General features: G+C 40.5%; 1 non-coding gene across 1 annotated transcript; it reads left to right on the top strand.

Annotated features, from left to right (window-relative positions):
• The first annotated feature begins 20,909 nt into the window (after positions 1–20,909).
• Trnas-cga lies at positions 20,910–20,984 on the top strand. The gene has a single exon. It is a non-coding gene; the product is annotated as a tRNA-Ser (tRNA).
• Positions 20,985–21,403: the final 419 nt, after the last annotated feature.

Genomic DNA, 21,403 nt, shown 5'->3' with positions numbered 1-21,403 from the left:
AACTCGACACACGATCATTCAACTGCAATCGCACACGGCACTAGGAATGGAGGTATTTGAATGAAATAAAACATTTGATTGGACCCACTCTACCGTATCTTCCTTCGCCGTCGGCGTTGTCGTGGTTACCGTGAGACACCGTTATACCAAGAGGAAAGGCGCGTCGATATTAGAGCATGAGATATGATGACCTTAAGCCATTGACAACACACAACGGTCACGGTAGCACCTGATTCCTGAATAGCTGCAGTAGTTAATATCTACGAACTATCCCCTGTTGACCAGGTCCCCAAAACTTAACTCGTAACGAGATCCCTTCAAAGCAAATTGTCATAACGATCGTCTATAAAGGCTTCGTACAACGAGAATAAATGTTACGGTTTATGGAATAATAACAGATACGACCAAACTGTCTTGTCTCTTCTGCTTTATTTAACATAACTTCGTTCACAGTTTCATTTCGCATTCACCACTCATTCACCGAAACCCTTTGATGAACAGTTTTGGTTGCTTAACACCAACAGTCAATGATAATGATACAGCTTTTCTCCTTTTTATAAATTGAAGCCCGCTCTCCGTGATATAATAATAAAAAAAAAAAACCGGTCTCAATACCGCGTCCCTCGTGAGATGCGAATAGACTTATCCCGGAGTTGACCGCCCTGTAGGTGTACTCAATTTAATGACCACACTTCACTGTCCGCTATTTCGCGTAACTGAATGTCCATTTGTTAGTCTGATTATACACTGTAGCTATTTAAAATTCGCCCCTATATTTTTCACAACGCACAATTAGCACTTCGTTACTTGTTTTCTTTTTTTTTCTTCTAAGAGTAAACGAAAAAAAAAGACGCCGTATCATCGGCTTAGTCGATGTAAAGCAAAACACCTTAATATGCCCAATTTTACCTCTTCTTATAGGATCGGCTACCTTACTCATTAATTTATTACATATTATTTCCAATAACGCTAAACAGGTATCGCCGTTATATTTTAATTGTATTCGAAAGCATGTTACTACTATTATGACCGACCAAATCGTAACAAATCGCGCGGCGTGCGTTTTTAACGATAATTTTACGCTATTCAAGTTCCGTTACAGCTGTCTTGACTCGTAATGTTACACGGTCCCCCAGACTGTGATGTCTTGAAGAGGATTCCAGACAGAACAGGCTTTTTTTTGTGTACTGTGACAGGAGAGGGTATTTGTTTCGGCGAATACACTCACTCTCAGATTCACTCAACAAGTCAGTACATACATTCTACAATATTTAAGTTGAGTTAATGGGCCTAGACAAAATGCCCTTAACTAAATTCCACATTTGTTTATAGGTTGTCTTAGAAACACTTCGCACTAATCACTTCATATTCACACCACATTTTTTTTCTTGGATGAAGCCCTCATTTCTTCAACCGACTGTGCAAGGCAGGGATCACAGCCGGGTTCGACGATTGGCATCCTAGGCCAAAACCCTTATCAGGCCACTTGTTTAACCAGAGAGGATTTGGTCCTTTTCTTTTCCTCTTAATTCCACTTTTAAATCATCCATCCTCGCTGTTCGGTGAGAGGATAAATCGTATTTCAGCGTCGTCATTGTTGCTGATACCAAGAAGGTATCTCATGGAAATCGTCGGTACATTCTTTAATTTTCTTTGTAAGTTAGTATAAGTACGTATTTATCCACTGGTGCTTTTATTTAGTCCACTGAGTGTAGTCTTGGTATCATTCAGTGTTTCTTGAATCTATATTTTGCTCATTATTGATAATACTTCTTCAGGTCTATGTGAGGGAACAAGCCTTTAATTACATCAGTAGCACAATCTGCCAGGAGGTAGCTCCCTTCATGAGGTATTTTCATTATTTTATATGGACCTGTATATAAATATTGCCATTTCTTATTCAGTCTTTTCCTGGTTGATGCTTTTGGGTGATTTCTCAATAAAATTTCTTCCCCTACATCATATGTGACTACTTTCTTCACATTTTTATCAAAACGGGTTTTTCTCAATTGTGCTTGATGCTTCAGGTTTTTGTAGACCTTCTTCACCATATCTTCTTTCTTAGTAATCTTTTGTTCTATAGCAGGTAATTTCTTCATCCATTCTGGCACAATACTTTCACCAAATACTATTTGGTTAGGTGAATAACCTGTCGATAAGTGTGGTAAGTCATTATACACTTTCTCAAATTCATAAATCCAATCGATCCATTTATAATGTTGTTTGGGTATGTACGTCCGTAAAAATCGGTTCAACTCTCGGAAGATTCTTCAACCGGATTTCCACAAGGGTAAAATCTTGAGATGTAAATGTGCTGGATTCCTTGTTCTTTCATAGTGTCTCTCCATACTTTGCTTGTATAATAAGCAGCGTTGTCTGTCAAGTTCATTATAGGTTTGCCAAGCTCAGTTATATAGTTGTTGATAAATTTGCGTAACATGGGTCGAACGTGGAGATTTTTCAAAGGATATAATTTCACATATTTTGAAAAGAGATCATAGAAAGCCAATACATATTTGAACCGTCCACGTGTCATGGGACATGGCCCACAGACGTCACATGACACCAACATTTAAGGTTGTTGTGGGATGATAGGATGTAATTCTATCTTCCGACAATAGTTTATGGGTTTCGCCTTCTTAATAATATTTGTAGCTATACGTCCCAAATTTGGATGATAGCAGTATTGTGCTATTTTGGCTGTACATTTAGCGGCACCAAAATGACCCCAATTCAAGTGAGTGTACCATACTAGTGATTCTAAATATTTATTTGGAACAAAAACTTTCCAAACATCTTCTTCATCCTTCCTCCGATACAATATTCCGCATTTTAATTGATACTGTTCTTGAGAGTGACTTAGCGTTTTGCTTTCAACAGCATGCCTAATGGCTTTCCACAACTTATCATCTTCTTGCAGTTGTGGAAGACTTCGAGATATCTGTGAAATCTGCCTCTCACAATATTGCCTTGATAAATTCATGACTTTAAAGTCAATAGTCCGTTCTTCACACTCGTCAGCATTCTTTCTTTTCGGTAATCTTGAAAGAGCATCGGCTATGATGTTGTCTTTCCCTCTGATGTATTTGAGCATAATATCATATTCTTGCAGTAGCAAGGCCCACCGGGTTAAACGTGAATGGAACATCCTTCCTGTTAAAATAAAAGATAAAGCTTTGTGGTCGCAGAATACAATGATCTTCTTTCCACATACAAAATAGCGAAACTTTCTAAGTGACCAGACCACGGCCAGTACTTCCAATTCAGTAGTACAATATGCACGTTCACAGCTAGAGAGTGTTCTGCTGGCAAACCCAATTATCTTGATGGTACTGATATCTTCTGGATTGTCCATCTGGAAAAGAGTGGCACCCAATCCTGTTTCAGAAGCATCCGCAACAATATAAAAATCTTGATCAAGTCTCGGATGATGTAACAGTGGAGCATTAGTCAAAGCATTGCGGATGTTATCAAAAGCTTGCGTGCATTCGGAATTCCACTCCCACATGACATTTTTTCTTAACAGCCGTAACAAACAGTCTTGGCTTCCTAACTGATTGGGTAAAAATCGTCGAAAAAATGAAACTAAGCCGATAAATGACTTTAATTCCATTCTCTTCTTTGGATAAGCACATCTGTTAATCGCACCCATCTTTTTAGGATTTGGTTTTATCCCTTCAGGAGTGATTATATGTCCAAGAAATTTCAATTGGTTATGAGCAAATTTGGATTTGCTCAAATTTACAGTAACTTCGTATTCCAAAAATTTCGCAAAAACTCTTCTTAATAAGTCCAAATGTTCCTCCCAAGTTTCAGAAGCAATTAGCAAATCATCCACATATAAAGTAACTTCATTCAAAAGGTCTCTGCCCAGTACGGTATCTAATGCCGATATGAAAACACCACCGCTTATTTTCAACCCAAATGGCATGACAGTAAACGAATGCAGTATATGCAGTATATTTTCTAGAGTCTTTCGATATTCTAGTTTGCCAATATGAACTACGCATATCCAAAGAAGTTAAGAAGCGGGCACCATAAAACTTTTGTACTAACTCTTCTAGGTTCTCCGGTCGCGTTTGTACAGGTATAATGATCTTATTGATCTCTCTGGCATCCAACACCAATCTGATGTCACCATTGGGTTTAATTACCGCCACAAGAGGGTTACAATATTCAGAATCTGAGGGCTCAATAATACCCCATTCTATCATTTTATTGATTTCCTTTCTGACTACTTCTTTCTTTGTCCATGGGATAGAATAGGAAGTATGACAAAAGGGTTTATGTGCATACGTCTTTATATGGTATTCAAAGTCTTTTATTATACCCGGACGTTTACTAAAAATTGACTGATATGCTTCCAACAAGTAGCACAGTTCATCCCTTTGGATAACAGATAAATATTCTGATTCTAACACCTTTTCCTGCAATGACATTTTATCCATCATTTCTTCAGAACATTCAATAAGGCATATATCATACACATTTTCATCATCAATACTGACATATTTTACCATTAGATTCAAACACAATTGATTTGGAATTACTCGGCCCTTTCTCAGGGTGGCTGTCAAAACATTACCATTGGAATTAAATATACATTCACTTTTCTCTAAATTAATGATTGCACCGGTCTCACATAAAAAATCCAAACCCCAGATATATGGTACTTTCATTTTAGGAACAACCAGGAATGTACTTTCTATTAAAGCCCCCTGTATTGTAACGTCAACACGTACCTGTTTCACAACTTTTTGCATTTTTGCGCTGAACGCGCCAGACACGGTACATCCTGTGATAGGAGAAGTGGGCATTTTTACCCCTCGGCTTATCTGTTTTAAACAGTCCAACGTCATGACACTAATAGTTGCTCCAGTATCAATTAATATTTCAACATCAACATTATTTATACTTGTTGGAATTATTGCCTGTAAAATTTGTCCACATTTATTAGAAACTTCAGGTTTTTCTTCAATTAATTCATTCCTTATATCCTGATCATTATTGTACCTTAATACTCTCAGTTCAAATTGATGCCTGCCTTCCTTCTCCTTCCCAGTCATCCTAGGAAGGCATTTGGTGACTGGTATTAGTTTAATCTATCTCGTTGAGTCATCGGTGGGGGTTCATGAACTTCCACAATCCGTACAGTATGATCCGAGTTATGGTATTTACCCCGTCGCACATTGGAGGCTCCTTCGCCCATTGGTATAACTTCTTGTGCTGGATGAGGACTCGAGGCATTTGGTCCATCCTGCCGATGAACATTATGCTTCGAATTATCTTCCCAAGGTCGAATGCAATTGGGTTCATCACTTGGGTACCTGTTACTCTTATTAATATCACTACTATGCACATTCGCGTCACCATATCGAGGTTTACCTCTAGCACAGTAAGTATCTCTTCTATATTTATTATAATCATTGTTTTTATTGCAACCATAGGATGAAGATTGTCCACGCTCCTGTGATGCGGGTTTGACCTGGTTTTCGGTATTATTATTATCATGCGTTAAATTATTATTATAATTATTCGTACTACTATGAGTGTGAGTCGACATTTGATTACTACTCATTTGTCTTGCGTCTTCCATAATCATATCTACAGAGTCAATCACCGACAAGAATTGTTCTACGTCGTGGTCAGGAACATTTATTAACTTTTCACGTATATTTATGGGCAACCTTCCCTTCAAAATTCTGATCACTTCCTTGTGAGAAATTGGATCACTCCAATAACGTGTCTTATTTATGTACTTTTCAAAATATTGCCTTAAAGTACTCATTTTACTGTTAAAATACTCAGGTTGGTAAACCTCTTTTCTTAATTTCTCTTGTTTACTCGACGACCAGTATTTAGTCAAAAAAAGTTGTTCAAACTCAGCGCAAGTATGGCAACTTTCACCTACTTCGGCGGCCCATAATGCGGCTTCTCCGGTAATTTTGGATACTATAAATTGAAGTCGGTCGTGTTCTGACCAGCTACGCGGAAATATTCTTTTGAAATTATTGATAAAGATTTTCGGATGCAGGTTGTTCTTTTCAGTGGAGAATGTTGGGAATTGTCTACTTTTAAAAATGCTGTTCTCCACCTTTAAAGAAGACAAATATCCTCGCTGACCAAAAGAATCGTCATCTTTACCAACCGAATCATCAACTTTCCAATGCAAATTTTCACCACAATTGTACTTCGTATTATCACATGTTCGGTTGTTTTTCGACCTATTCTCCGAACGTTCGTCCTCTGTCAACAAATTTTGTGATGACTTTCGTTCTAACTCCGCCAATTTATGATTGGTTTCCTTTTGCCATTTAGGTAACTCATCAACTATTTTGTCTTTTATTTTCTGAAATTCGCTAGTGAAGAGCTTAATTAATTCATCATTTCTACTTAGGTGCTCATTGATATTTTCATTTGGCTGGGATCCAATAGTAGTCTTAACCTTGTCCACAATTTCATTTCCTTTTATTTCTATCCATTCAGATAGATCTTCGTCAAGTCTTTTAGTTTGATCTACTAAATACTTGTCAATCCCCTTACGAGCATCAGACTCAAACTCGACTATTTGTTTCGAAAGCTCTTCTATCTGTGCGCTAGCATTGAAACAGCTGCTTTCACACTTAACCATCCTACTGGACAGGCCATCATAACTCTTCGAAACTACCTCATATTTCTTTTCTACCTCATGAAGTTTTCCCATTAAATTATTATATTGCCTTTCTAAGGTGTTAGAAAACTCTACATCTAGTTCTCCAAATTTCGCATTTAATTGAGTCTCCCAGTCCGCCTTTAATTCTTTCTTAGTATTTTGCAGTTTATAATCAAAGGTGTTCAGTTTGCTTTCCAAAGAATCCATTTTAACTTCTAATGAACCAAATTTGGCCTCAAATTTTTCATTTAACTTTTGATTGTCCTCTCTTAATTGCTTATTATCTTTTTCTAGTGAACCAAGTCTTCCATTCATTACACCCATTTGAGTATTTATTGATACCAGCATATCAAACATTTTTTGATTAATATTTCCATTTTGAGGATCAACTTGCTGATCTACTTCCGAAACCTCAAGATCTTTATGTTCTCCCACGCTGCTTACCTTACTTATCATTGTATTTGAATCTCCTAACGGCTCTAAATCAATAACTGTATTATTATCTGTACATGTCTCCTGTCCCACATTGAGCTCATGGGATGCATCATACCTATCCTCTTCACTTTCCTCTCTCTCTCTACTCATTACTCTACTCAACTGCACATTATCATGTAATCTTTTCGTTCGTTTTGACATGATTATTCCCTACCAAGACATACACTTATTTTCACTATGTATTTATATATGTTTATCTACCGAAATCACAAGTCTCAGCTTCCTTTTTTTTATAATTATACAGTTATTTTAATCATACCTGGTAGTATCGCTCACTTTTAGCGATTATTGAAGAATACCTCTTTCATTGGACAGACTCACTGGCTGCTACAATATTTTCCAACTCTAGGGTTCGTGAATCCGGATGACACTCGACTCGATGCAGCAATCCTCCTCGATCGAGCCGCACGTTGTGGCGCCACTTCTACCGTATCTTCCTTCGCCGTCGGCGTTGTCGTGGTTACCGTGAGACACCGTTATACCAAGAGGAAAGGCGCGTCGATATTAGAGCATGAGATATGATGACCTTAAGCCATTGACAACACACAACGGTCACGGTAGCACCTGATTCCTGAATAGCTGCAGTAGTTAATATCTACGAACTATCCCCTGTTGACCAGGTCCCCAAAACTTAACTCGTAACGAGATCCCTTCAAAGCAAATTGTCATAACGATCGTCTATAAAGGCTTCGTACAACGAGAATAAATGTTACGGTTTATGGAATAATAACAGATACGACCAAACTGTCTTGTCTCTTCTGCTTTATTTAACATAACTTCGTTCACAGTTTCATTTCGCATTCACCACTCATTCACCGAAACCCTTTGATGAACAGTTTTGGTTGCTTAACACCAACAGTCAATGATAATGATACAGCTTTTCTCCTTTTTATAAATTGAAGCCCGCTCTCCGTGATATAATAAAAAAAAAAAAACGGTCTCAATACTGCGTCCCTCGTGAGATGCGAATAGACTTATCCCGGAATTGACCGCCCTGTAGGTGTACTCAATTTAATGACCACACTTCACTGTCCGCTATTTCGCGTAACTGAATGTCCATTTGTTAGTCTGATTATACACTGTAGCTATTTAAAATTCGCCCCTATATTTTTCACAACGCACAATTAGCACTTCGTTACTTGTTTTCTTTTTTTTCTTCTAAGAGTAAACGGAAAAAAAAGACGCCGTGTCATCGGCTTAGTCGATATAAAGCAAAACACCTTAATATGCCCAATTTTACCTCTTCTTATAGGATCGGCTACCTTACTCATTAATTTATTACATATTATTTCCAATAACGCTAAACAGGTATCGCCGTTATATTTTAATTGTATTCGAAAGCATGTTACTATTATTATGACCGACCAAATCGTAACAAATCGCGCGGCGTGCGTTTTTAACGATAACTTTACGCTATTCAAGTTCCGTTACAGCTGTCTTGACTCGTAATGTTACACCACCTTCAACCCAGCAGCTTAAATCTAGCAGTGTAGACACCTTACGACGAAATCGACATGAGCACAGATGACAAATTTCGCCAAGGGGAAGGGGTTACTAGTCACCTTGTAAATATATGAAAAGTATAAAATAATGCAAGTTGAAGACGAGGTAATTGGGGAACCATAATGTAGAATCTTTGCATCCCAAAATGACACAGTTAATGCATTTCCTCAACCAAACCTAGTGGATCGACACACGGTTATGTTATTGCAGGATATTAGTGCTGCAGCGAAGCAACCGGCAACACAGAGCGGTCTCACCACAAACATTTAATGTAACAAAGTATCTTTCTTTTGATACTGTGGTGTGGACCTTATGATATTCTTATAATCTCAAAAGTCATAGGCGTAATTAGTTTGTATGAGCTGATTCGGCTGAATTTTTACTGGACTGCTGATCTGAATAAGCCTTTCACTACCAGTTACTTACAGGGTGTGACAAGAATAGAGGAACATCACAAACACAACTACGTTGGAGGAAAACCGTTGAATGCAAAACAGCTTCCAGTCGTCTCGGAATGAATAAATACAGGTCCTGTATGATTCGAGGGAAATTTATACCATTCTCCTTTCAGAATAGTGGCAAGTTCAGCAAGGGTGATGGAGGATGGAGATTGCGCACACTACGCTCCAAAGTAGACCACAGAGGCTAAACAATTCTGAGACCTGGGGATTGTGGTGGCCAGCAGAGATGCTACAGTTTATGCTAATTCTCGCAAAACCATCGACGATGAGAGCTTCGTGAGAAAGCGCGCTGTTGTCTTGGAGCACATCATTCCAACTGAGGAACAAATATTGCATAGCCAATAGAATTCCAGCGCATCAAGAAAATTTGTGTGTGTGGGGGGGGGGGGGAGGGCATGTTTTAAATGAAGCTCTTGGTTTAGTGAGAGAGAGAGAGAGAGAGAGAGAGAGAGAGAGAGAGAGAGAGAGAGAGAGTGAGTGTTAATCCCACCAACTTCCGCATATTGTGGCCCACAGTAATATGAAGTAAGGGACCATTTACATAGTTCATTTAGATTTGTGTGTAGAGTCAGGTGTGTAGACTCAAATGAACAAGAGTTTTGTTAACAAAATAAATGTAAAATCTATCTCAATCAAAATTATGAAGCTCTAATCGAAAATGAGACCCCCTTCCTAACCATATCCATTCAATAACCAATCTCAATAAGCAATGAAAGATAGTTACCACCCCATAAAAGAAGTTCCATGATAGTAATTCTCATAGGCGGTATTCTTACCAGATTTAGACAGTAGTTATATCCGTAGGTCAGGCACGCTTACAGCACGCTTTTACCGTGTTGGTTTGGTGTGCAAGGATAGTTCTCCGTTGCACACATTTTTTCCTTTAAAACTAATCAAGTTCAACTGGACTTTATATGAATTTCCTTGCATTCGTAACTTTTAGTATACGGTACTTCATAGCACAGTTCCATAATTAAAGATTGTAGAACCATCCAATGAAGGTACAAGCTTTTGCTGCATGTTATGCAAATTAAAATTTAAGAACCACCGGGTGGAGGATAACCGAGCAAGCTCGGCACAGATGTGTTGGGCAGCGGCTCTTCTTTTAACTAAAAAGTTTCTCTAAAATGTGAGAGCCTCCTACTAATTTTTAAACTTAATCTGGTTACATTAAAGGCAAGGTCTCAGAGTTAATGCCCTGACACAAAATTTTGACCCACGAAGGAATATTAATGCGATTTGACACCAATTTGTGAGGTATTCGAAAGTAAGAAGGACTTTTATAGTGCTACGATAAATGTAGGGGATCTTGACCATTTGTTTCAATAACGTATGATTACAACCAGTATACCAAAATCTGTCAACACAACCTGAAACTGCATCCTCCCTTATAGAGAGAGCACTTATAATGGAGACGTAGAAGCAACGTTGTATGGCCGAATACCTACTTACAAGAAGCAATTACAATAGTCATTGTCAACACACTCAGGACTGGCTCATGGCTAGAAGTCCTCAGCACTTCCTTATTCAAGAACCAAACACAAAATGTTTTAAGGGATGTCGTTGTACAAGTCCTGAATGGGACCACATAGAATACAAGATCACATTTCATCAAGAACAGCAAAGAAAAGGAACCTCCTATGAAATCTAATTCCGGTAGTGATGTTAAATAAGCGTAATAGTAACTTGAGCCATGACTCATACTAACGGATGAGTTAAGGATGATATTGATCTTTTTACATGAAAGAAAATCTCTCACTCGTAACAACAGATTTAACCCTGGTCACAAAGAAAGCACGTCTAGACAGCTGAAAAACCAAGCAATGCTCGCCAGCGGGAAGCGTTCTCTCCATTAATTCCCGTAGAAATGGCCAATGAAGTAAATCAGTAAATTATTAGACAAAAGCTTTGCAGGCAGGTCCACGCGCATTGTGATTACCCAAAGCAGTCACGAAAACGCAAGTTTCCTTTATCTTTCAGTCCATATGGGCACACTAACTCGGTTCGCGCTGTTCCCGGAAAGATTAGTGAGATACTGCTCCGAAGTACAGCGTGCACAGATATGCTTTCGCTATACAACCAAACGTTGTGACTTTCATTTCATGTGAAAATGGTGCTTTCAAATTCTATTTTTGTGATAGGGCGCGCAACACAGGTTCTAGGAGTCTATAGACTTGCACTGACGGGTAGCTTTCGTGTAATCGAATGCAGAAATTCGTGAGAAACCTATTTAAGTTGCTCAAGGTGTCCCTGGTGGCAGAGAGGGATCAAGAGAGAAGAAAAACGATACTTTCTAAGTACGGTAACCAAAGGAGACAGTATTCCGAGAGATTTCTCTTTTCCTTATTGCAATTTCTGTATAGATCGCTCCATTCAGGCAATAAGATTTTCGTTATACTAAACTTGAGTCAATAATAGCTGCAAAATTGTTCAAATGACTGCATTCCACCCGAAGGAGTTAGTTATACTTTATTTGTTATAATTTTGTACAAATTCGATCTTACGCATTTGTCAAGCATCTCTATATTTGTGGACAATATATTCACCAAATATCAGCGACGGCAGATATCTCGTACTAGTTTCTTGCACAGGAATTTTTGAAGAGTATTGACACGCATTACAGTTCAGAGCGTAAATGTCAAAGTTGGAAGAAAGCCTGTATCACTAGTATTGTGGGTGCACATCACTGATGCATGACAATTCAGATAACATGTTTCGACATAAAGCCGTCGTCACATACAAGTGCCATGTTCTCTTTTTTTTTGTTTTTTAGTGATGTATCAAGTTCCGTGGAAGTGTGCAATTAAAAGCCACCTTGTCATGGAACGAGTCAGTAAGCTGATCATAAAAATTTAAAAAAAAATAATTTAAAAGATTAACTAAACTACTTCTAGGAACTTCTGTGCAAAACAGAAGCAGGTGCAACAAGGAAACGTTTTAGCGTATATTGAATTTTCTCATTATGAGAGTACCGAAGGCCGATCTGTTTTAATTGTTAAAAACCATTCAACAGCCAGGATCGCACAAAATACTTTTTTATTCAAGACAACCGGTTTCAACAGCCTTAGCTGTCATGTTAAGGTCTTAAACATTTAAATTGGATTTGCACTGTTAAGTACGTGTTCAGCGTGTGTAAATATCTGTGTTATTGTTTACCGTTTTTGTATCATGTAGCAAGCATTTGTGAGCAACATGTATATGGACATGGCCTTTTGGATAAGGTGCTGTATGTTTTTAAATATTTTAGCGATGACAAACCTTTATAATGTGCTGCCTTTTATCCAACTGACATTTTGTACGTGAGGTTCCGCGTAAAATAAACGTGTTTTATTACCGAAAAAGTGTTTGAAACTTGGAGATGACAGCTAAGACTGTTGAAACTGGTTGTCTTGAATAAAAAGTATTTTGTACGACCTAGAATTTTTAATGATTTTTAACAGTTTTAGGTTAGGTCCGAAGAGATTCAATTTATTAGTTCTGCTGGATGCCTGTTCTAAATTAAATCCTCTGAATTATGTTTACCTTTCCGTAAAATGCTTAAGAGAGTTATGTCCAAGTGCAGATCGTTATATGGCCAATTATTCGAACGCTAAACAGGTGTTCCTGTTCATTCGGAACGCAGAAATATTGTCGACAACAAATTTCATGATGGACCGTACGTACAGGACGGCGGAGTTAAAACTATGTACAATAAATTTGGGAACACGATCTACTTGACCGCTATTTTCTGCGCTAAGAATGTTTTTGGTGACAGCATAGAGTTGCCACAAACAACAGAATAGGGGTTAATGGAGTAAAAGTAAGGAAAGTAAACCACCCTTTCTCATTTCTGTATCAGAAATAGTAGACATTATTTTTATTGTTGTGATGTACGGTACTGTTCAGCTTGAAACTACGTAATGAACATCACATTCAATTTTTCTGCGGTGGCTGTGTGGTGAAATATGTCGTGGGAATGGAAGTAAATAAATCGGTGGCTCGATGTAAGTGGAAATCTGAGCTCATCTCAGCGGCGGATCAATGGGTTCAGGTCGCAATGCAAGGCATGCCAGTCCATTTCAGAAATGTTTTTGTCCACATACCACTGCCTCACCGATGTTGATTGGTAACAGAATGCATTGTCATGCTGATAGAACGATCATCGTATCCAAACTGCACCTCTATTGAACACAGTTCACAGCGCGTTCGTATCTTTCCGCATTTAGCGTTTTGTTAAGTACAATAAGAAGTAACACACCCTAACCAAGGAAAACAACCGCATACCATTACACCACATCCTCTGTATGTTCTCTGTCCATAAATGGCAGATAATGCTCTCCAAGCCTTCTCCACACGAATTCTTTACAAACGCACTGCCACAGGCAACAGCGTGAATCCATAATTCCAAATCATTCGTTTCCAGTTACCTGGTGTCCAGTGGCTTCCTTATTTTACACAACCTCAAGCGTCGTTTAGTATGACTACAGAAGGGTCTGCTCGGCCACTGAACCCAATTTTATTCAACATCCCATGCAAAGTCATTGAGCGGGCTTCACGGCTGGTATAGCACCCAACAGTTATTCTTCCCGCTGATTTCACGTGAGTTTTTACAAACATCATCGGTAATGCCGTTGCCCATCAGTGCAAACATTCTGTCTTGTCTTGTTTTAGCTTCACAATCACACGACCGATATTCGACATGGGTTGAAATGTCCGTGAGGAATCTGTTACTCAGCTGGCATCCAATGACAGTACTTGTTCGAAGACACCGAGCTTCACTACCCCATTCTGCTGTTATTGCTTCTTTACTGACACCACAAAAATTCAACTCCTCATTTTATACTGGAGGATCCGCCTCTAGTGGTCAGTTAAGTATTAGAAACGCAGAAAAAAGTAAATTACTTTAGGAAGTACAGCAACAAATCAATCAATTGCAATGCAACTGGCTATTTTTTAATTGTTACGTATCCAGATTTCAGCTATAAATAGCCACCTTCAATGAACTGCGCATGATTCCTTAATTAATTACCGGTCGCTGTGATCAACGATTCCTTATGGAATCAAAGTTGGACATATTCAGTTAAGTTCATTTCTTCAAGTTGATAATTAGTATTTTAACACTATCCCTCGCAGTTTGAAACATGAAAATTGTTGGCTGTGACCTCACATTCATCGATCTTCGTGCTGTAATTTTCAGAAACGTCAGGCTTTACACACATGACAGTATAATCGTTTGGCTTTAGTGCAAAATGTTGATGATTAAGGTGATGGATTGTTCAGAGGATAAATGATAGTTGGTCACACAAATATTAAAGAAGGATAGTAGGAGTAATTCAATAAATTACAGGCCTACATTGATGTTTTAAGCACCTTCTTGCTTCCCATCATTGAAGAGCAATTGGGGGATGGCGTTTGCATCTTTCAACACGATCGAGGACTTGTTCATAATGCTTGGCCTGTGGCGGAGTGGTTCCACAATACCTTGTAACATCCCTGTAATGGACTGGCCTGCACAGAGTCCATAGTTGAATCCTATAGACGCCTTTGGGATGTTTTGTAACGCCGACTTCGCGCCAGGCCTCACCGACCGACATCGATAACTCTCCTCAGTGCAGCACTTTGTGAAAAATGGGCTGCCATTCCCCAAGAAACTTCCAGCACCTGAATGAATGTATGCCTGCGAGAGTGGAAGCTGTCATCAAGGCTAAGGATGGGCCAACACCATATTGAATTTCAGCATGACCGAAGGAGGGCGCCACGAACTTTTAACTCATTTTCAGCCAGGTGTCCGGATACTTTTAGCCACATAGTGTATATTGCCTTGGAATATTATGAATTACTTCGAAGATAACGGTCTATTGACACACAGTTAACACGGATTTAGAAAAACATTGTCCTTTTGAAATGCAACTCTCTCTTTACACACACTAAATGTTGAGCGCTTTTGACAAGGGATTTCAAATTGATTCCGTATTTTTAGTTTTTAGCAGGATTTTGACATTGTACCACATAAGGGGTTTGTAGTCAAATTGCGTGCTTATGAAATATCGTCTCAGTTGTGCGTCTGGATTCGTGATTTCCTGTCAGAGTGGTCACAGTTCATAGTAATTGACGTCACTGAGTAAAACAGACGTGAGTTTTGGCGTTCCCCAAGGTAGCGTTACAGGCGTTCTGCTGCTCCTTATCTATATAAAAGATTTAGGAGACAATCCGAGCAAATGCCTTAGGTTGCTTGCAGATGATGCTGTCGTTTATCGTCTAGTAAAGTCCTTAAAAGATAAGAACTAATTGCTGAATGATTTGATATCTTATGGTGCGATAATTGGCAATTGACCCTAAATAAGGAAAAGTGTGCTAAAAGGAAACTATTAATTCGTTAAATTTCGGTTACACGATAAATCAGTCAAATCTAAAGGACGTAAATTCAACTTAATACCTAGGAATTACAATAACGAACAATTTAAATTGGGAAGAACACACAGAAATGTTGTGGGGAAGGCAAACCAAAGACTGCGTTTTGTTGGCAGAACGCTTAGAAAATGTAACACGTCTGCTAAAGAGAATGCCTACGCTACGCTTGTCCGTCCTCTTGTAGAATACTATTGCGCGGTGCGGGAACCCTACCAGAGAGGATTGATTGAGTACATCGAGAAATGCAAAGAAGGGCAGCACGTTTTGTATCATCGCGAAATAGAGGAGAAAGTGTGGCGGACATGATACGGTATTTGCGATGGACACCAGTAAAACAAAGACGTTATTAGTTGCAGCGGAATCTTCTCACGAAATTTCAGTCGGCATCTTTCTACCCCGAATGCGAAGATATTTTATTGACGGGACCTACATAGGGAGAAACGATCATCGTAATAGAATAAGGGAAATCGGAGCTTGGACGGAAAAATATAGGTGTAAGTTTTTCCCGCGCGCTGTTCAAGAGTAGGATAATAGAGAATTATTGTGATGGTGGTTCGATGAACCTATGCCAGGCACTTAAGTGTGATTTGCGGAGTATACATGTACATGTAGATTTGTAGATGACCATGTCAGGACAGATGGTAGCTATACGCATGCCTGCAGCGGCGAGTTAGACACGGTACGCAGCTTTGAGCAGGGCAGCAGCTAATGAGGCCCGGGAGCTAGCGTCCCAGGAGGCAAGAGTCCCGGCGTCGTGACCCGTGGCGGGCAGTCTAGTGGTCCACTGCGTAGTGGCGCCACCGCAAACTGCCTGCGGTCTCCCCGTGAATGGCCTCTGTGGTGTTCCAACACGCTACAGCTACACAGTGAAACATGGCCACGGCTCCACGAATAGTTTGGTCGGCTCAGTCTGCTAGACACGGTTGTCTCAAACACTGACAATGAAGCATCAAATTAGGTACTACTGGCAGGTGTAAGAGGGTACATCGTTCAGTTGGGAGAAAGAAGTGTATGAAATATAATTTTTATCTGAAAAAAAACACACAAAAGTCTTCCATAGTGTGCAGTTCACTTAAGCTGGAGAGCTTTCACATTTTCTATTAGGGCTGGAAAGTCGCGTCTGTTAATTAGATGTCTGGCAGGTAATTTTCACGTTTTTGTTAGCACTACTGGGAGAGAGAGTAAAAAATGTTCAAATGTGTGTAAATTCTTAAGGGACCAAACTGTTGTGGTCGTCATTCCCTACATTCACTCACTACTTAAACTGACTTATGCTAAGCACAAGACACACACCCATGCCCGAGGGAGGACTCCAACCTCCGGCGGGAGGGGCCGCGTAATCCGTGACATGGTGCCTCAAACCGTGCGGGGAGAGAGAGTCAGCGTATGTATAAGGATTCGTTAGGGACTATGGTTACACGTTGCTCATTGACTGGCTACTAAATAACACTCTGCATTAAATTCAATAACGATACATTCACTACTTTTCAATTAGTAACCAATTATTAGTGATTCACTGAATTCAGATGTTTTTAGTAAAATTAAAAATTTGTCTCCAGAATAGAAGTTGTCGTTCAAGATTGTCTTACGTCTAAAATGAACTTTGCTACCTGTCAGTCATCAGAGAAGAGGAACCGCGAAGAAATTAGTTATTGTAGAAGAGTGCAGAGCAGTAGGTGTTGTGCTTTTATGAGACACATCTACTGTTAGGCGGCAGACAGGTTTCGTCAAAGTTAACATGTGCAGAGTGCCGGACGCGACGAAATCACCTGGTAACTGTTATATTGTTTCCAGACACGATGTGTCAGTGACAAGTTGTGAAGTATTGCACAGTTCAGCCGTGATGCTTAAGAGAGTGTTTTTTACTGTATTGTGATTTTTGGTATTCACGCAGAAGTTCTGATTCTATCATTATATGAAGCAATAAGATTTTCTGGGTTTAGTTCTTTTTTGTTGTGTTGTCCGTAGTACTTACTGGATAGATGTTAGTACGGTGTACCTCTCGTGTGGCAGTTGTTAATTTCTGGCGTACAGTGTTATTCTGTGTGCCGCTTATAAAGTTATTCGGGCTGGTATTGCCCATCAGATCTTGGTTGGTAACTCATTTTCGGGTCACGGGGCTAAATAAATTAATTGTTTTAGTGTGTTGTATGGGCTTAGAAAAAGTTAATTTCTATTATTGTTATTTTGTGCTACGCCATTTTAAAGAATTTCTTATAGGAAGAATATTGTTTACTTTTTGATAATAACTGTCTAGGCGATATGTCGATATCGTTCATGCCTTTGTGTTGTAACATATGGTTTTCAGTAAAGGTTATTTCAAATGAAGTCCACACTCGTACAGCCCACTGCTCGAACTCCACTCCACCAATATGTTAAGCTGAAATAAGTAGAAGCGCGTGATTGTACGTTGTGCTGCAGTGGTATCCAAAACTTTTGAATTAGCGTCTTGTAAAATTGTGTCTTGCTTTCCTGTGTCATACTGCAGATAAGGCTACTAGCGTTGTGCCAGGCACCACATTTTGGAAGGAAGAGCTCGTTTTGTGAGATGTCCATTCGAGGGCAGGCATCCGTGAGCGTTGTAGCCGAATTGTCTGAATGACTTAAACAGGCGATGTGCAGCCATTGGAGTTGACAGCTGGACGACGGATGGAAGTGACTAGGAACACTGGAAACATTGAGTTGCCCCTAGCGGGATTAATTCTGAAGTTTTTTAAAGTGGGACACTTCGTGTAAGCAGTTGCTACGCGTTATGTAAATATGATTAGTGGTTTTCTTAGTTAAGGAAGGGGAAGGTGGAGAGGTATTAATTTAGCTGCAAGTCAGGGCAGCGCAGGTGGATGAGAAGTATTGTTTGCGTCACTTATGCAGGGTTACAGGACAGATCTGAATGTCGTGTCCTGGTAGGAGGCTTATCAAACAGAGCAGATAAATTTGTCAGAACTGGCTGCTCGAATTTGGAAAACACGGTCTGCGAAGCTACCGCACCTGTTAGCAGAAACGCTCAGGAACTGCGAGTTTTCCTTGGATTCTGTACAGTAGACTGCAATATGTGTAGACAATGAACTGTTGCGCGATCAATAGCTCGTACCACGTCTCCTGGAAGACGATTTTTGCCATGGAGGGGGGGGGGGGGAGGGAGGGGGTGGCACGTTTGTGGTGAGTGGCTTTGAGACGTTTTCCGGGAAGAGGATGAGTATCAAGCAGGTCTTCTGGGGAACGGGCCGGTTGCTTGTTCTACCGCCTGTGTGACTTTCAGATTTGTCTAGCTGAGCGTCTTCCGGACACTAGGGACCTGCACCAGAAACGGGAGTGGGTACATTATTCATTTGGCCGACCAGGTCTGGAGGCGATCGGTGGGTCGTCGTCATCCACATGTCTTTTGGCAGCTGCAAGTTTTTCCACTGTTTATCATGGCAAGAGGCTTTGTATGCTCGGTGAGCTACTTTTAGTTCGTTGCTTCGGTTCCGAGACCACGCGGCATTCGTAATGACTGATTTTGCTTCCCGCTGTGAGCGTGAGTAATTGTGACTCGCTCGCTCGTCGGCCGATAAGTGCCCTGCTGCTCTTGTTTCGGATTCGTTTTAGCCTTCTTTTGTTGTTGTTCTCTTTTCCTGCGTCTGGCTAGGCGATTTGAGGAACGGGTCGCTCGTATCAAATCATAATAGCTTCCACTTGCTAATTGTCAGAGAATTATGATTACATGGTGCATTTTAAATTATTGTGGTTTTGTAAATTGCTTTAATGTTCAATGCAACATTATTTAGGACGTTCAAAGTATTTTTCTGTCTGGTTCGTTGTGCACTAAATCGCCAAGTCGCTTTCTTTATTTAGTCGTTGTCCGGACGCTTATGTGCCCTGTTGGGGCAAATCTTGTTGCGTGTATTTTGGCGGGTTATACTTCCAAGCCAAGCTTTGTTTACGTAGATTAGAATGGCTCTGAGCACTATGGGACTTAACATCTGAGGTCATCAGTCCCACAGAACTTAGAACTACTTGAACCTAATTAATCAAAGGACATCACACACATCAATGCCCGAGGCAGAATTCGAAACTGCGACCGTACCGGTTGCGCGGTTCCAGACTGAAGCGCCTAGATCCGCTCGACCACAGCGGCCGGTGATTAAGTTCAGCAGCCATCCGTTCGCGTGTTCCTTCCAGTTATGATTATCAGTCCGCGTGGCGGTTGAGTATCTACTATTTCCGCCTCGTGACATGATTTGAGTCTGAATTTCGGTTGGCCGCTGAATTTCTTTGCTATTAGATGGAAGTGGAGTCGGTTGCCTTGGCGAGTTATCTTATAACCATTTAGCGACTTTTCACGAATGCGTTGTTTACGATGCCAGTGTGTGATTTTATGACTTTTTTGCTCGTTTTACTGAAAAATTGCTTCTCTGCTCAGAGGTATGTTTGTACCATGGGGCGTGTCCCCACAGGTTGCTTAGAAAAGGCGTCTGGGGAGCAAAGTATGGCACCCGTCGTAAGTAATGTCGGGTGCGTTCGTAACATTTTCCAATGTGAGGTAGTTTTATATCAAGGAGCTTTTATCATTTTTTGTGTTTTGGCATTGACTTTTCTACAAGAAACGTGAATGATCGTCTGCGGGGAAGGAAGACGGCTGACCACTACATAGAAAAAAAAGGAAAACAACAGGCGGAAGATTCTCATGACTGTTGACGAAGTACAAAGTCGAGGACAGTGACGCTGTTAACTGTTTGATGAACACAATTCCATAATATGAAAAAAATACATATTTAGAATTCAGCATCTGAAACGTCGCTGCGACTCAGCAACTGTGCAAAAGCTTTATTGAACCCTTAACTTAGGTTTCGGTATTTCTAAAAATATCCTCTTTAGGAGGAGTGGGCCTTGTTGCGTAACATTGTAGTAAAACACATATGACAGGAGCCGCTGGGCTTCAGCTAGTGTATTTTACCTACATGTGATGTTACAAGGCCCATTCCTTCTGAAGAAGATATTACATGAAACTTCCTGGCAGATTAAAACTGTGTGCCCGACCGAGACTCGAAATCGGGACCTTTGCCTTTCGCGGGCAAGCGCTCTACCATCTGAGCTACCGAAGCACGACTCACGCCCGGTACTCACAGCTTCACTTCTGCCAGTACCTCGTCTCCTACCTTCCAAACCTTACAGAAGCTCTCCTGCGATCCTTGCAGAACTAGTACTCCTGAAAGAAAGGATATAGCGGAGACATGGCTTAGCCACAGCCTGGGGGATGTTTCCAGAATGAGATTTTCACTCTGCAGTGGAGTGTGCGCTGATATGAAACTTCCTGGCAGATTAAAACTGTGTGCCCGACCGAAACTCGAACTCGGGACCTGTAAAGTTTGGAAGGTAGGAGACGAGGTACTGGCAGAAGTGAAGCTGTGAGTACCAGGCGTGAGTCGTGCTTCGGTAGCTCAGTTGGTAGAGCGCTTGCCCGCGAAAGGCAAAGGTCCCGAGTTCGAGTCTCGGTCGGGCACACAGTTTTAATCTGCCAGGAAGTTTCATATCAGCACACACTCCGCTGCAGATTGAAACTCTCATTCTGGAAACATCCCCCAGGCTGTGGTTAAGCCATGTCTCCGCTATATCCTTTCTTTGAGAAGTGCTAGTTCTGCAAGGTTCGCAGGAGAGCTTCTGTAAAGTTTGGAAGGTAGGAGACGAGGTACTGGCAGAAGTGAAGCTGTGAGTACCGGGCGTGAGTCGTGCTTCGGTAGCTCAGATGGTAGAGCGCTTGCCCGCGAAAGGCAAAGGTCCCGAGTTCGAGTCTCGGTCGGGCACACAGTTTTAATCTGCCAGGAAGTTTCATATCAACGCACACTCCGCTGCAGAGTGAAAATCTCATTCTGGAAGATATTACATATTAGAAACATCGAAACCTATGTCAAGGGCAACATCA

The sequence above is a fragment of the Schistocerca piceifrons genome, chromosome 4 (assembly GCF_021461385.2).
Source record: "Schistocerca piceifrons isolate TAMUIC-IGC-003096 chromosome 4, iqSchPice1.1, whole genome shotgun sequence".
In the NCBI taxonomy this organism is placed as follows: Eukaryota; Metazoa; Arthropoda; class Insecta; order Orthoptera; family Acrididae; genus Schistocerca; species Schistocerca piceifrons.
Note: the sequence above shows the minus strand (reverse complement) of the source record. Positions and strands in the feature narration are given on the sequence as shown.